Source organism: Capsicum annuum, chromosome 11, assembly GCF_002878395.1.
Source record: "Capsicum annuum cultivar UCD-10X-F1 chromosome 11, UCD10Xv1.1, whole genome shotgun sequence".
Taxonomy (NCBI): Eukaryota; Viridiplantae; Streptophyta; class Magnoliopsida; order Solanales; family Solanaceae; genus Capsicum; species Capsicum annuum.
In genome coordinates, this window is record NC_061121.1 from 199,980,523 (window position 1) to 199,998,990 (window position 18,468).

The window sequence follows — 18,468 nt, forward strand, 5'->3', positions numbered from 1 at the left end:
GATAATTAAAAGGAAATGGATCTTCTCCCGGAAGTCAGTCGTAGTATTTGAAAAAATTATATATTGTCCTACGTAATGAAGAGAGTTATGAGATTAGCTATTTCTACTGATGAATATTGTTTTTTCATTCATAACAAACTTCAAATCCCCAAGTTCATGAAACATAAAATGCAATTTATAATCTTTGATCAAGGTCATTCTATAATAAATTGTTGAAACTACTACTAACAACAAAAGCAACATACCCGTTGTAATCCTCCAGATTACAAGTGGGGGGCTGGGAGCTGGGGGCAAGATGTACGCAAACCTTACCTCTACCTTTGTGGTTGAAAGAAGGTTATATCTGATAGACCCTCGACTTAAAAGGAATGTCATCGAAGCAAAGATTGCAACTGTTGAAGCTACTAAACGGAAGATAAATTGAGGCACCAAAACCATACTTATGTTAAGAGCATATTGGAATGAATATAGGCCAACCTACAAGTATATTCAAGTCAACAAAGAACCTTTTTATCCACTCCTACAACATAAAGTTTAGCAAAAAAATATAAATTAAAATATAAAGAAGGATCAAGTTTAATGGTAATGGAAAGATGACTTAATAATTGATTTGTTTTCGTATTAATTAATACTTCATTCATATATATATATATATATATATATATAGTTGAGAAAGGAGATATTTTATTGGCCAACATCCAAATTTATTTTATCAATGCATCCACACAAAATAAACTTGTACCGGATTTAGAAACCTTGAATAAAGTCCACTCACACTTAGCCCCACTTTTTGACTGATAGTCATAAATAATGATATCAATAAAAAGCAGGCTTTCACCAAATTAAGTAAGGTCTAATTTACAACTAAGAAGTGATGTTTTATTATACATGCATATATCTAAACACGTGAACCATTCAAAAACTCCCATATATGAAGGGTAGGGAAAAGACCAATAGTTAAACATCAGCTTACCTTCCTCTATTATCAACTGGATAGTCCTTTTCTCCAAATCAACAACATGTTTTCTAAGATCGGGTGGTGACAAACGTAGAAGAACAGATACAAAGATAAATCATACAAATAGCATAAACAGGCAGTCAAAATAAAATTAGTCAACTGTTGATAAGCTATGTAGAAAGACTCTTAAGACTCACTCTAAAGGTAATTTACTTGGTTCGCTTCATCACACTGTTTTAAGAATTTCTGCAGACAAATAAAATATTTTGTCAAATGCTGATGATCATCTACCTTGATATCCAAAGTACACATTGGCTGGAGAAAAATTAGAAGAATTAATTTAAGAAGCATGAGAGTTGTGGGTGGACTTGCCAAGATACTTAGGAATTGACGGTCCACCATGAGAAAATGACATCATAGGTGTCAAATGTTTTGGCATTGCTACATGAGGATGACCACTACTACCTTCCCTCTGTTGACTTTGTTTTTGATGAATTATCATCTGCAATTGACCCAGGTTCTTTGAGTTAGTAGCCTCCACAAATTTGTCCATATTGTTCTATATTCCTCCTTTACCTAGTTCTAGATCAAATCTTCATCGTGCATTTAGTATATGGTCATTTGTACCATTTTTGCTCAAAGATATATTACAATTGGTATTTAAAGGGAAATCAGGTGTAAGCCTCTTAGTTTCATACATCCTATTTGGCCTCCCCCCTTAGGGTAACTACCAAGGGTATTTCAATAATTTTAGTCACCACAACCTTCACTTATATATAGTAGTAAATAAAATGATTACACATGCATATATTTTTTTCTCCCATTTATTAATTTTATCCTTATTTTTATGGTGAAATAAAATGGTTACACATACATAGATGAGAAGAAATCACCTAGTGATTTTCTCTTCTGAGAATTGAACCTAAGACCTCATGGTGCTAAACTCACTTTATTGAAACATTATACATGTATTCTTTGGTGTTTTTGTCAATCTTGCTTGGATGTAGAACGCCAAATGTAAAATGTGGCTTTTGTGTATATTTAACAATGACCATCGTGTGTCAAGTACAAACTGATGGAATAGAACTAAGGAACTGAAAAAATATTAGGTAATAGAAAAGTGGAACAAATATACCTTTTTTTCAAAAAATATCTCCTTCAGGTGGACTTTAGTTTTCATTAAATAATCCTCTTCACAACGCTATCCACATCCACAACACATAAAAATCACAAGAATTAGTAGTGATGTCAGTTAACAAGGTACAAATATAAGTTGAAAGTTTCAGATATATAAGTTGAGGAGACATACATCGATTTCGAAATATTTCTGGACGACATAGCTTAGAGCATATAGTTTATTACCTTATATACTGTTCTCATATATTTCTTTGAATTCTCCCTTAAAGCATGTCAGTACTATTGTTTACTTCAGACCAGCTGGAACCAGGTACTTTCTGCGCTCCTCTTTCCTTCATCATATGACAAATTTTGGAAACCATATCCTATTTACTGGCGTTGGCATGTATATTTGACTGTAACATATAGTAGGTAGAATTTTGCAAGTCCAAGCTCAAAAGATGCTCAAAAGCCATTTCAGTAAGCTCAGTATTTCCATGTAAATGACAAGGCCTATCTTGCGCAAACGACATGCTCTTAATCATGCCAAATGCTTTTTTCACAAGACCAACTCTCCCAAACAAGTCAACCATCCATTCATAATGCTCGGTCAGGCAAAAAGTCCTGGTTACCATGTAGGTTTGAGGTAAAAGTCGTCTATAGAACTGACCAACATATCAAAACCAAAATGCCCCAGCATTTGGTCTCTAAACATAAGCATAGAAGAAAAATTAAAATGAAATTTCAATACTCTTATTTCAAGACAACCAGTACTCTGAGGTTTCTGTCATAAATTTCATTGGGAATCGTGTATTGCCACATTAGTTGTTGGTAAGAATTTGATAATGATGGAAATTATGAACTTTAATCTTTTCTATAAATAGATCAAACTTAAACCTCATCCAGCTGAAGCCTACTGAAGTCCTACTCTAGAGATGCTAACAATTGTTGTGCTCAATTGGAAATTGGAGAAATATCTAAAGAATCTAACACTAAACAGAAGACTGATAGAACGCCAAACTGATATAACGATAAAGTAAATTATATAGCAAGCTACTATATTAGATAGCAATGGAACTAATATTCATAACCACTTAGAAAGAAAAATGAACACATTATTGTGAGATCATACAAGAAAGCATAGGGGGAAAAGAAAGAAAAAAAGAGATGACATGTAATAACAAAACACAAAAACAGACTACATATAACAAATTTATTAAAATAGATAATCATTGTAAATTTAATGGATCTGGAATATATTCGTAAATTTGCTAGAACAAATTTGTCAAATCCGCGTCATAAGAACCCTTAACTAAAAAACATACCCAAATAGTGTGCAAACTTGACAATGTCATCCTCAATTTACTGAGCAAGTTCCCGAGTGAGCGTCATTACAATCGTCTATGGCCCCTCCGTCTCCTTCTCCTCACTCAATGGAGGAAGCCTAGCGATGTACGTCAACATAGGGTACAAAGGCAGCAGTTTTACCTGATCCACTCTCTACGACACCAATCACATCACGTTGTTGAAATCCAAGCAGAATGGTAGTCATTTGTATGGAAGACAACTTCTTGTAGCCAGCCCTCTCAATAGTCTTGAGCAACTCAACACTTAATATATAAAGTGCATCCTTTAGTATTGATGTTGCTTTCTGTTTGCCTGCAACTTTTGCTATCTTGAATTGATACTCCTTGTAATATTGTATCTATTTTGGCAATGAAATTGCATGCTGCATCACAAAAATATTCTTAAAACAATTCGCCCCAACAAAAATGGTCTTGGGCGACAACTAAAAAGCAGCAATTCACTATATATATATTCTCTATTTAAACAGTGATACACCAATTGTAGCTACCAATAATAATTATTTTTAGCGGTATTTATTTACAATAATTACTAAAGAAATAGAGTGGTTTAAAAACTTACATTGAGGATAATGTTTTATCATCGTAGCAAACACCGGCGGAAGCAAAATTAGCACCAATAAGTAGATTCTTGCTAGATGCTTGAGGACTCAGGTATCAATATTAGGAAAAAAATTATTTCATACAACCAACACCTAGAATCTCATAACTACAATTACTAAACACTGTATTTTCTCCAAAACCATTATGATTTGTGATCCAGATGGACTCACAGTGTACTTACCAAAAATAGAATTAAAAATATACATAATGCACTATTTCTTATCGAGTAGTATAGCAGCTAATTTAACTCTTCAAAACTAAATTAAAATTTAAAATACAAATAATAAATTCTCAAAAGAACACTACCAATTTTTTGTATATCAAAGAAAATAGAAAACAAAAACCGAGTATGAAAAGCATAGACTGTCTTTAGAAAGGAAAGAAGAGAATTAAAAAGTAATGTAGGTAACCTAACATTAACTTCATATATACAAAATAATAATATAACATAACAGAAACTAATGAGCTAGAAAATTCAGAATTTTGAATCCAAAGTAGGACAACCGGTAATTGTAGCACCACTATGCCTAAAATAACTTAAGTTAATTGAAAAAAGAATTTAAAATACCTTTTCAACATTACTTAAGCATCTAATTAAAGAAATTCCTATTGAGTCACCACTCACCACCCCATTCTTCAAACAGTGCTAATAAGTTTTCACTTGATTTTAGTAGTTCATGGTGCATGAAATGCATTAGCTAATCATCTAGGCGACACATTTCTGAAATCCAACAAGAATCATTTTAGTGATTCTTCTTTTTCCCCAAAAAGTTAGTTATCAATCGATCGTTAGTTCAATAAAGAGAAAATAAGGCAAAGATGGGTAGATGACTGATTAAATATAAATATTAATTTTAAAATTTTAATTAGGCAGAATTAAATTAAACTTATTTGAGTGTGTTAAATCTGTTGGCAAGCATGCTGAATATTGTAAAAATGGACATTGAACCAAATATAGCAACTCCAACCAATGTATAAGGATCATCTCACAATAACTTTTTGTGTCAAAAAATAGCTCATAAACTCAGCAAGAATTCACATTATGAATCAAAATTTAATAAAAAGATGCATCTTGAACGGTATCATAATAAATAGTATTATTTCTTAATTTGTGCCTTCCTAGTGAATGCAATATTTTAACCACTTGAATGACCTCATTCAACTGTAAGAATGACACCACGAGCCACGAAAAAAATAACACCAATCATGTGCACCTAATAACTTAAAAGATACTATGTGCATCATTCTAACCACATGAATGTTTCCATTCTTTATCACATCAAGCATGGTTAATTCAACTGTAAAAATGAAACCAGGTGTCACAAAAAGAATTTCTTAATTAAAATAATCAGCGGTTCACCAAATTTTGGCCCGCCATTCAGTAAAAGTGACATGTTATCTTTAAGTGGATTGAAACAATGGCCAAAAGCTTTCTTGTTTATTTAAAGTCAAGATTCATCTTGTTCAGAGAAATGGATACGGAAGCATTTACTCTGGCTTACTAAATAATTGGTCATCTGGTTACATAAATAATATAGTAGTAATAAGTTGATTTTAAATTTCTATTTGGAGAAAGTTACAGGATGCACAGACAACAATCCAAGATGGTTTATGATGAGAATTCATGTTTATACATTTTTTGCTCTAGCACCTTCGAAATGAAGGTCTTTTTTTCATATCTATATATTTTTACACAAATCAAGACCAACGAACACTCCATCAAAAGCAACGCAAGCAGAGATATCAAATTTATTGTTGTAAATATTTTTTGTTGGTTGTCATACAAAAAGCAGGCTTTAGATGGATCAAGTGGATGAATATTGTAACTTAAGAAAACTTTAGAAGTTCAATTGTATGTCTTACACCATTGAAGAGACCTAAGGATCCAAAATACTTCTTCACCAAGAACAAAATTGTAATACTCCGTACTTTTCCTAGCTAATTTCATCTCAAGAATGTCTAGTATTAGCTTCTAAATTAAATGATAGTTATTCTATGAGGAATTCTCAAGTTTTTTCCTTTTTGTCATATGGGAAATTCAATAGGCTTTCTATAGATATAAGATTCTCCCAAATCCGATAACTAGGTCAGAAATTACGACTATTTCAAGTTTCCATCGTAAAACAATGCTATATTAGTCAGTGGCGCACCCCACCACAAGAGGAAATGGCATTTGGAAAATTCTAGTAAGGGTCCGCGATTATGGCGAATCACGCTAGGACCCAAATTCAAAATTGTCCTTTTTCAGTGTCTTAGCGCGATTTCCTCCACGTCGCGCCAAAGTTCCAGGTCGCAAAAGAAGGGGCAAAGCGATGGCTCCGCATTGCGTCATTCCTCAGTTTCTCAATTGTTAAATTCCAGTGAAATGACATGATAGCGCCGTGTCACGCCAGGGGTTTAGTTGGGAAAATTTTACAGAAATTAAATTACGCGTCCAGGGTTAAAAGGGTTAATTTACCACCCCTATTTAGGCCCTTTAACACGTGATTCAGCCACTTTTCACCCAAAATACACTCTCTTTTCTCAAAAACCTCTTAAGAACAAGCTAGGATTTTCATAGAAGATCCAATTCCAAGAAAGTTTCTCCGTCAATCTTCACGAAATCACAAACTAAGATATGCATAGTGTTTATTCATGGACTCCTTTCATCCATGAAGCCCAAGAATCCCTTTTCTAAATTCAAGTTTATGGATTTTCTTATGAATTTCATGATTTGGACTACTCTTGTTCATGTGGATAATGAGAAATTAAATTCTACTCTATGTTGAGTGATAAATTTTATGTAGGTTAAATTATTATAGATATAGATTAATACAAACCTATGACCAAATCCTTGAATGATGAAATTAGAATTGAACCATGATGTTTAATTATTGTACAATGATGTTTACATGTACCATGCCTACAATATGTTTGATTAAATGCTTAGATAAAGGAAAAGTGTCTAACTAGCATGATACCATGAAATCCCCATGTATGTATAAGTTATGCCTCTCACATGTCTTGATGAAATGCTTCTATAAATGTATTATGGATTATGATATGAGTTATATGTTCAAGTAAGTTATGCTCGGTCAGTTTCCTTTCATCGAGTCCTGAGGGTACTCGTACCCGAATCATTAGCTATGTGCCTAAAGTCATATCATATTTTCACAATACTCTCAGTCAAGCTATGATCATTAGAATTTAGACAGTCTTATGACTCAAAAAAATCTCCATGATCTCATGAACTCAGTCAGTTGTCAGATATCAGTAGTATTCCGTCAGTCAACAGAATTCAGAAACTCAGTCCATGTTTAATTCAGTAAATCATATTCAGTGTCTATTCAGATGGGAGTAGAAATTAGCACTGAGCAAACCCAAGGATGGAAACTCACCTGTTATATGAGGGTGTGATTCTTAGAAGCAATTCTTGAGTTCCAAAATTATGTATCCAACATAGGTTGAGACATCATAGCCTGTTATATGAGAATAGAAGAGGCAGCTTAGCCTACTATATGAGGGTTCCTATCGTTCTCACTAGAGTTACCTGTTATATTAGGGTCACTCACATGTTGTCCTTACCAATGACGCGGTATTGACACCCTTCCAATCAGGGCATAGATTAGACCCCAATTCAGCTATAATGCATACTTTGGGATATGTCGGTTAGATTACTGCCTTCCATAGTCTCAGTATTAATCTCAGTAAAATAACTCAGATAGTTCTTCAGAATTCAGGACTGTCAGATACAATCGACTAAGATACAAAATGGAACTCAAATAGTTCCATAAGATTCAGGACTGTCAGATATATTCACTCATATTATCAGTTATATTAATTATCAGTATATCATGTTATTAGTATTCAGATTCAGTAATCATGTAATCACGGTATCAGTTACAGTTATGTATTCATGCATGTATTCTCACGTTCATGTTAGACCGTCAGTTAGCATTGATCATGCATGTGAAACCTTGCATATAGCCTACCTCACATGCATACTTAGTATATTCCATTGTACTGATGCATTTGCGCTATGGTGTTTTTTTATGTTACACCATAGGTTCAGAGACACAAGCTCTAAAGCATCAGTTCCAGATATCAGCAATCAGGGTTAGTAGTGAGTCCTCATCCTTAGAGGACATAATTATTTCCCTATTATCTCATTAATTAGTTTATTAGTTGGAGTTAGTTGGGGACATATCCTATCAACTCCTTACATAGACAGTTTAGTCAGTTAGAGGCTTTCCAGACAATTATGTTTAGACAGTTATTTTAGTTATTTTGGGTATTTCATACGCCATTTAGATGTTATATTTTACTTCAGTTATGTGAACCTTATGACTTTTTAGTTCATGTTTCTGCATTATTCAATATATTATGCAGTATACAGGTACAGATATCAGACATGGGTTAGCTTGTGGTCATTTGGGGTCATGAGCACCGTGTAGCGTTCTGAGTACCAGACTTGGGGTGTTACAAACTTTGTATTAGAGCCTAAGGTTCCTAGGAAGTCTGAAAGACTTATCTAGTAGAGTTTTGTGCATGGGTGTGTTGTACGCCACATTTATGTACAGGAGGCTATAAGATGTTTTAGGAATAGTTTCCCCTCTTTCAGTATTCATGTCGTGCCAGTGAGCATAATCTCAAGTCAATCTCTCAGTCTAATCTATTTCTCCCTTTTTTCTACAGAACATGCCTCCTAAAAAAAAGAAATGGAAATCAGTCAGCTTTCCAGCCTGAAAATCCTTTTGGCGACCATGTTTCTCATGCAAAGTTCATGGTTGCATTCACTACTCTTTCTCAGTCAGTTGATGCTAAAAATGAATGGCCAGCAGTCATTCCAGCCAACCCAATGGGCAACTCAGTCGTAGCTAAGATTCGGGACTTCACCAATCCTTCATCCTTTTTTAGGTCTAAGACAGATAAGGACCCTCAGGAATTCCTAGATCAGGTGCAGAAGGTGACAGACATCATGGAGGTGACTACTGTTGAGAGTGCTGAGCTAGTTGAATATCAGTTGTAGGATGTTGCTTATACTTGGTTCAAGCAGTGGAAGTCAGAGAGGGCAGATGATGCAGGGCTAGTTGAGTGGGAGGAGTTTGCGTCTGCTTTCCTCGATAGATTCTTTCCCCTGGAGCTTAGGAAAGCTAAGGTGTTAGAATTCATCAACCTCAGGCAGGGCAATATGAACATGAAAGAGTATTCTCTTAAGTTTACTCAATTAGCCAGATATACCCCTTATGTGGTTGCAGATAGCAGGGCAAGGATGAGTAAGTATGTTTCAGGAGTGAATGATAGCGTGGTTAATAAGTGTAGATCTGCCATGCTAAATAGTGACATAACTTTAGTAGGCTTATGAATCATGCTCAGTAGATTGATAAGCAAAAGATTAAGATGAGGGAGAAATAGAATAAGAGGGCGAAGACAGGTAGTTTCAACTTCGCTCGGCCTAAGTCAGAAGGAGAAAATGTTCTCAGTTTCATCCTAAGTCATCAGTTCCAACTCCTTATACAGCCAGTGATCCAGTTCCTTAGTTCAGAGAGGGTAACAAAGACAGAGCACCAGGCTCTAAGTCCCATGGCAGTGTTAGCAGTGCCCGCACGGGCACCTATCCTCTTTTTCAGACTTGTGGCAAGCACCATCAGGGTATTTGCAGAGCTGGCAGAGGTATTTATTTGGATGTGGCAAGCCAGGCCACAGAGTCAGAGACTGTCCTCAGTCAGGTCCTTAGGGTCAACAGAATCGCTTCTCAGCTCAGCCCGGTAGCCCAAATCATGAGGATACCATCTCTAGTTCTACTAGTGGGCAACGCCCAAATTGTCTTTATGATCTTCAGTCCCAACAAGATTAGGAAAATTCTCTTGATATGGTTACCAGTATGTTACAGATCTTTCATGTGCATGTTTATGCTTTGCTATATCCAGGAGCTCCTTTGTCTTTTGTCACTCCTTATATATCGGTCAATTTTGCAGTCAGTCCTAAAATTTTAGTAGATCCTTTTTTAGTCTCTACCCTAGTGGGTAAAACCATCATAGCCCAGCGAGTATACAGGAACTGCCCGGTTATGATATTTCAGAAAGTCATTTCAGCAGACTAAGTCGAATTAGAGATGACTGATTTTGATGTCATTCTCAGCATAGATTGAATTTATTCCTACTATGCCATAGTCGACTGAAGAAATAGAATAGTCCAATTTCAGTTCCCAAATGAACCCATCCTTGAGTGGAAGGGTAGTACTTCAGCTTTCAAAGGTCATCTTGTTTCCTACCTTCAGGCATGGAAAATAATATCTAAAGGATGTGTCTATCATCTTGTTAGAGTTAGGGACACTAGTTCAGAAACTCCCAGTCTTGAATGAATATTCAGATTTTTTTCCCGAAGATCTTCCAGGAATTTCTCCCAAAAGGGAAATAGACTTCTTCTTCTAGATACTTAGCCTATATTTATTCCACCATACAGAATGGCACCAGCAGAACTCAGAGAACGAAAAGAAAAATTAAAGAATCTCTTAGATAAGGGATTCATCAGGCCTAATATTTCCCTGTGGGGTGCTCCAGTATTATTCGTACGTAAGAAAGACGATTCTCTTAAGATGTGTGTAGACTATCATTAACTCAATAAGGTCACGGTGAAGAACAAGTATCCCCTTCCTAGAATCGATGACTTGTTTGACCAACTTCAGGGTGCCAGTTATTTCTTTAAGATAGACCTCAGATCTGGCTATCATCTACTCAGAGTAGAGAATGTGACATTCCAAAAATAGCTTTCTGTACTTGGTATGGTCACTTCGAATTTCTAGTCATGTCATTTGGTATTACCAATGCCCCAGCCGTTTTCATGGACTTGATGAACCATGTGTTTAAGCAGTACTTAGACATGTTTGTCATAGTCTTCATAGATGATATTCTGGTCTATTCCCGTAGTGAGCGCGATCATGCAGACCATCTCAGAGCAGTACTTCAGACTCTCAGAGATCATTACCTATTCGCCAAATTCAGTAAGTGCAAGTTTTGTCTAAAGTCAGTAGTATTCCTTGGTCACATCATATCCGGTGATGGCATTAGGGTTGATCCTCAAAAGACTGAATTAGTAAGAAATTGGCCTCGCCCTGTCTCTCTATCAGATATTAGGAGTTCCTTGGGTTTGGCTAGCTATTATAGATAGTTGGTTGAAGGATTTTCTTCTATTGCATCCCCTATGTCCAGATTAACTCTGAAGAAAGTTAAGTTTTATTTGTCAGATCCTTGTGAGAAGAGTTTTCAGGAGTTGAAGACTCGACTCATCTAAGCTCCAGTTCTAGCTCTTTCAGATGGTTCAAATGGGTTCGTAGTGTATTATGATGCATCCAGATTAGGTTTGGGTTGTTTCCTCATGCAACATGGTAAGGTTATAGCCTACGTTTCCAGATAGCTTAAACCCTATGAGAGAAATTATCCTACTCATGATCTTGAGTTAGCATCTGTAGTATTTGCCTTAAATATTTGGAGGCATTATCTAGATGGTGTTCATGTAGATGTCTTCACAGATCATAAGAGTCTTCAGTATGTCTTTTCTCAGAAAGATTTCAATCTTCGTTAGAGAAGGTGTTAGAGCTCTTGAAAGATTATGACATGAGTGTCCTCTATCATCCGGAAAAGGCCAATGTAGTGGCTGACGCTCTCAGTAGACTATCCATGGGTAGTGCTTCTTATGTTGAGAATAGTAAGAAGAAGTTAGCTCAGGAATTCTGTCAGTATGCCAGACTAGGCATTCCCTTAGTCGATACAAATGAGGGTGATATATGGGTTCAGAGTAGTTCAAAATCATCTCTAGTTTCTGAGGTGAAAGAAAAGAAAGATAGAGATCCCAACCTTGCAAGTTAAAAGAGTTAGTCCAGGATCAGAAAGTAGAGGTTTTCTTTCAAGGGGGAGATGGTATCCTTCGTTGTCAAGGTCGTCTCTATTTTCCAGGTGTAGATGACTTAAGGCAGCGAAATCTTAAAAAAGCACACGGTGCACACTACTCTATTCATACAGGGGAACAAAGATGTACTGCAACTTGTGAGTAGTCTATTGGTAGAGTGGGATAAAGAGAGATATTGCAGAGTTTGTGGCTAAGTGCTCTACATATCAGCAAGTTAAAATAGAGCATCAGAAGCCTAGTGGGTCTTTGTAGGAGTTCAGTATTCCTACTTAGAAGTGGGAAGTTGTGAATATGGACTTCGTGATGGGTTTGCCTCGAACTCGTCATCAGCATGATTCAGTCTAGGTCATTATAGACAGAATGACCAAATCAGCCCATTTCCTTCCAATCCATACCTCTTATTCAACTGAGGATTATGCCAAACTCTACATCAAGGAGTTGGTCAGATTGCACGATGTTCCACTATCTATTATCTCAGACAGAGGCAACCAGTTCACCTCTTATTTCTGGAAAGCACTCCAAAAGGGTCTTGGTACCCAAGTTCAACTTAGTACAGCCTTTCGTCCTCAGAAAGATGGTCAAGCAGAAAGGACCATTCAGACGTTAGAATATATGCTAAAGACGTGTGCAATCGATTTCAAGGAAAGTTGGGATGACCACTTGCCTTCGATTGAGTTTGCATACAACAACAACTATCATTCTAGTATTTAGATGGCTCCATTCGAAGCTCTATACAGTAGGAGATATAGATCTCCAATTGGTTGGTTCGAAGTTAGTGAGGCCTCAGTCATAGGTCCTGACTTAGTATTCGATGCCTTAGAAAAAGTCCAGTTGATTAGAGAAAGACTCTAGGCTACTCAGAGCCAACAGAAGTCTTATGCAGATGTTCATAGAAAAGATCTCGAGTTTGAGATTGGTGACTATGTCTATCTAAAGATCTCTCCTATGAAAGGAGTGAAGCAGATTGGCAAGAAAGGGAAACTCAGTCCCCGATATGTCGGTCCCTTCAAGATTCTCAGTTGATTCAGCAAAGTAGCTTATGAGCTTGAATTGCCTTCAAATCTAGCCTCAGTTCATCCAGTCATTCATGTTTCTTTGCTCAAGAAGTGTATAGGTGACCCAACAGTTGTAGTCCCTATTCAGAGCATTGATATTCAGAACATTCTCTCTTATGAGGAGATTTCAGTCAAAATCCTAGACTATTAGACTCGTAGATTGAGAAACAAAGAAGTTTCTCTAGTTAAGGCTCTTTGGCAAAATCAGTTCGTCGAGGAAGCTACTTGGGAAGCAGAGGCAGACATGCGTACCAAGTATCCTCAAATCTTCTTCGCCAACTCAGATCAAGCTCAAGATAATAGTTTTTCTTAAGCTTACTCAATTTCTTGTTCAGTGTTCATCACAAACTTGGTATGCAGTTTCATGCTCACGTTCCCATTATAATCTTGGTATCAAGTACCATTGCATATTCAGTCATGCACTCATGTATTAGTTTAGTTATGTAATTATGCATCAGATATGCATTCTTATTATGAGAAACTTAGTTTTTCAGAACACTTAGTCATGCATTCATGAATCAGTTACGCACGCATCAGATATGCATGTTCAGTATTATATGTTCAGCTTGTCAGTCATGTCAGTCATGAGATCATGTTCCAGTTATTCATGTTCAGTATGTACGTCAACTGTCTTTTCTCCCCTCTCATTCAGTCTCATTCGAGGATGAATGTTCTCAAGGGGGATATATTGTAATACCCCATACTTTTCCTAGCTAAATTCATCTTAAGAATATCTAGAATTAGCTTCTAAATTGAATGGTGGTTGTTCTATGAGGAATTCTCAATATTTTCCATTTTGGTCATGTGGGAAATTCAATAAGCTTTCCATCGATATAAGATTCGCCCAAATCCGATAATCGGGTCAGAAGTTACGACTATTTCAAATTCCGATCATAAAACAGCGCCATATTAGTCAGTGGCGTGCCGCGCCATAAGAGGAAATGGCATTTGAAAAATTCTAGTAGGGGTCCCCAATTATGGCGCATCGCGCCAGGGCCCAAATTCAGAATTATTCTTTTCCAGTGTCTTAGCGTGATTTCCTCCGCATCGCGCCAGGACCCAAATTCAGAATTATCCTTTTCCATAAAGCCCAAGAATCCCTTTTCTAAATTCAAATTTATGGATTTTATTTTGAATTTCATGATTTAGGCTGCTCTTGTTCATGTGGATAATGAGAAATTGAATTCTACTCCATGTTGGGTGATAAATTCTATGTGGGTTAAATTATTATAGATATAGATTCATGCAAACCTATGACTAAACCCTTGAATGATGAAATTAGAATTGAACTATGACGTTAAATTATTGTACAATGATGTTTAAACATACCATGCCTATAATATGTTTGATTAAATGACTAGATGAAGGAAATGTGTCTAACTAGCATGATACCATGAAATTCCCATGTATGTACAAGTTATGCCTATCACATGTCTTGATGAAATGCTTCTATAAATGTATTATGGATTATGATGTTAGTTATATGTTCAAGTAAGTTATGCTTGGTCAGTTTCCTTCCATCGAGTCCTGGGGGTACTCGTACCCGAATCATTAGTTGTATGCCTAGAGCCATGTCATGTTTTCATGATACTCTCAGTCAAGCTATGATCCTTAGACTTCAGACAGTCTTATGACTCGGGAAATCTCTATGATCTTATGAACTCAGTCAGTTGTTAGATATCAGTAGTATTTCGTCATTCAACGGAATTCAAAAACTCAGTTCATGCTCAGTTCAGTAAATCATGTTCAGTGTCTATTTAGATGGGAGTATAAATTAGCATTGAGTAAACCCAAGGATGGAAACTCTCCTGTTATATTAGGGTGTGATTCTTAGAAGCAATCCTTGCGTTCCAGAACTATGTAGCCAGCATAGGTTGAGACATCATAGCCTGCTATATGAGGGTAGATAAGGTGGATTAGCCTGCTAGATGAGGGTTCCCACCATTCTCACTAGAGTTACCTGTTATATTAGGGTCGCTCGCATGTTGTCCTTACCAGTGTTGTGGTATTAACACCCTTCTAATCAGGACATAGATTGGACCCCAATTCAGTTATAATGCATCATTTAGGGCATGTCCGGTAGATGACTACCTCCCACAGTCTCATCAGTCTCAGTAAAATAACTCAGATAGTTCTTCAGAATTCAGGACTGTCAGATACAGTTGACTCAAATACAAAATGAAACTCAGATAGTTCCATCAGATTTAGGACTGTCAGATACAGTCACTTATGTTATCAATTATATCAATTATCAGTATGTTATATTATCAATATTCAGATTTAGTAATTATGTTATCACGGTATTAGCTACAGTTATGTATTCATGCATGTACTCTCACGTTCATGTTAGACCGTCAGTTAGCATTAATCATGCATGTGAATCCTTGCATATAGCCTACCTCACATACATACTTAGTACATTCTATTGTACTGATGTATTTGCGCTATGGTGCTTTCTTTTTATGTTACACCATAGGTTTAGAGACACGAGCTCCAGAGCATCAGTAGATTCCAGATATCAACAGTCAGAGTTAGCAGTGAGTCCTCATCCTTCGAGGACATGATTATTTCCTTATTATCTCATTAATTAGTTTATTAGTTGGAGTTAGTTGGGGACATGTCCCATCAACTCCTTACTCAGACAGTTTAGTCAGTTAGAGGCTTTCTAGACTATTATGTTCAGACAGTTATTTTAGTTGTTTTGGGTATTTCATACCCCGTTTAGATATTATGTTTTACTTCAGTTATGTGAACCTTATGGACTTTCAGTCCATGTTTCTGCATTATTCAGTATATTATGCAGTATACAGGTACAGATATCAGTTATGGGTTAGCTTATGGTCCTTCGAGGTCATAAGCACCGTGTAGCATTTCGAGTATCAGACTTGGGGCGTTACAAAAATTTAGGACACCATGCATTATAATATGCAAAGAAGTTAAGAATATAGAATGTTAATCAATCTAATCATTAGATAAATTTATTGAATTGCCAAAAAAAGGTAACTCATAAATGCATATACATTGGTTATCACATTATATCAAGTAATAAATAATAACATATTCTAGATCAGGCTTACCATCCAACTATTGAGTATCCTACTACAGCATAAGATGCAACTTATGATCAACCACTTCCTCAACAAGATCATCCAGCTCCTGACCTGTACGTTATCCTGTCTTTAGTTATCCATCTCCTGTCTATCAAAATGGTCTTTTAAATAATTTGGTGTGTCTTTATGGAATTAAAAGAAAACTAAAAATAAGTTTATCTACTGTAGGATCAACGGTGTATGTATTTGATAGATTCATTGGTGAATGAAAATTGTAATTGAACTTATGTGCTGAAATTTTCTCTAAATTTTTGTCTAAAACATGAAAAATAGCATCACACTGATCCTACAACCAAGTTTAATTGGTGTTTCAATTTGTCTCATGATATATGTGAAGCTCATAAATTCTTTCAGATTCAACTGGGTTGTTTTTATTTGCAAAACTTGTTTCAAAAAATCAAAATGCACATTTTGGTTAGGTGAATTAAAATTTTGTATTGAAATTTGAATGTACTATTAATCAAATGTGTAAAATGTTCATAGGAGGCTCCTCGTACAAGGAGATATAGTTTCAAGTACTTATTATTTGATCTGCATATGAGGAAGCTAATTGATATCCTATCAACTCTATTATACTTTCTCATAAATTTCACGTGAAGGATCAAAGAGAAGGGGGTTTTATGTGCCAAGACTTACTGATGTCAAGGACTTCTATAGTTAGAGATGCTGCTTTTGTATGGCATTTTGGGGGTCACATAGTGAGGTGCTACCTACTTCACTATGCCAAACTGTGTCTTAGACGATTGTATGTGACTCATCCAAGCAGTACAACCCTTAGGAGAAAACATTTTGTGGGGAAGTGAAAGCGAATGATAAGCATGAAAGGCCGCCAGGATTGGTAAAGTAAAGCCTATACCTCCTTGCTTATATTACCCCTATTGAGGAGTTTTTATTACTAATAAAGACTGCTAGATGTGTTGTCTGGTGGTATAAATTCAACCAAAAAATAAAACATAAACAAACTGAAAGCATGGAAAGAATGAAGGCGGAACGGAGACAGAAACGAAAAACAAAAAACTTGCTCTATTTTTGTTACATTAAATAAAAATCACTTAATCATAGACAACTTGTCTGGGTCAGCAATTGTAACCCTATTTTCTTATCAATAACTTGCAATATAACTTTTGCTCGAATGTTATTGTTCCACACTTCAACAATCACCATATCACACCTAAGATGGTGAAGGAAACACTTATATTAGATAGTACATTTGGCCTATAACTTTTAGTTTAACTCAATTAAGGTGTGTCTTATTCCTATAGACACTGATCTGCTCATAGAAAGAGCAAAACAACAATATACACCCAAAAGAAAAATAGATCCCTCCTAGTAGATCAGTTAAGAAGTTCCCAAATTCCACAAACACTATAACTCACCGAGTGGTTCTTATATAATATTTTGCCTCTCTTGATTATTGATAATGTATACTACCAATAGAGGACAATTAATCATTTCATGACTCAATTTACACCAGGAAAGCACCAAACATCTTAGTTTTATTATTGTATAAATTAGATATCGTTACCCTTATGCATGTGAAATCCAACAAGCTATTCATGAGATAGAGAAACAACCAGATACTAACTAAATAAAAATAACAAAAATAGAGAAAAATTCACCCAAACTGAATAAAATAAAGCACACTCTGAAGATATTGTGGATCTGAAATTGAGAAATTTAAAAGTAAAAAAATCTCAAATACAAAATCTAACAAAAATTCATCAAATTTCCATAATTAAAAATTATAAAAAAAATAAAGGAGCAAACCTATAGTTAAATATATAACATCAGAACAAAAGAGCACAGAAATCACCTCATATAATCGAAGCAGAGTGCCCTTTTTTTCGCACCTTGAACAATTTCCTTCTTTATAAACCTGTGAAATAAAAAATTTTCAACTATTACATTCCAACTATATAAATCAATAGATATTTAGTAATGTCATGCATTGAAAAATTAAAACTCATAAATAATAAATAGTTGAAAAGATGTGGATGGGTAAACCCAGAAGATTATAATTACAAAACAAGAATTCCACAATAAAATACTCCATAAAATGAAAAAAAGTTAAGCAATTAGCATAATTAATTGGTACCATCGAAAAATCATGAATTTTCTAACTAAACTGAATATAAACTAATACGTAGTTCAAATTTTTCCTTAATGGTTTCTATGAGCTGACTCAGAAGAAAATGAAAATGAGTTTCCTCTAATCAATGTCCATCCACACAAAGCTATTCATTTTTCTGATTATCTGTAGCGACGAAATTGAAAAGTCACAAATGAAATTTGAGAAAAATATCACAACTGAATAACACAAAATTAAAAACAAATAGTAATAGAATCATGAATAGAGAGAAAAGGGAAGAAGAAGA

General features: G+C 35.5%; 1 long non-coding RNA gene across 1 annotated transcript; it reads right to left on the bottom strand.

The window, feature by feature from the left end:
* Nucleotides 1-3,226: 3,226 nt before the first annotated feature.
* LOC124888684 lies at nt 3,227-18,468 on the bottom strand. Its single transcript, XR_007047357.1, has 3 exons — nt 17,907-18,468; nt 16,061-16,144; nt 3,227-3,803 (listed from the first exon to the last, which is right to left on the bottom strand). It is a non-coding gene; the product is annotated as an uncharacterized LOC124888684 (long non-coding RNA).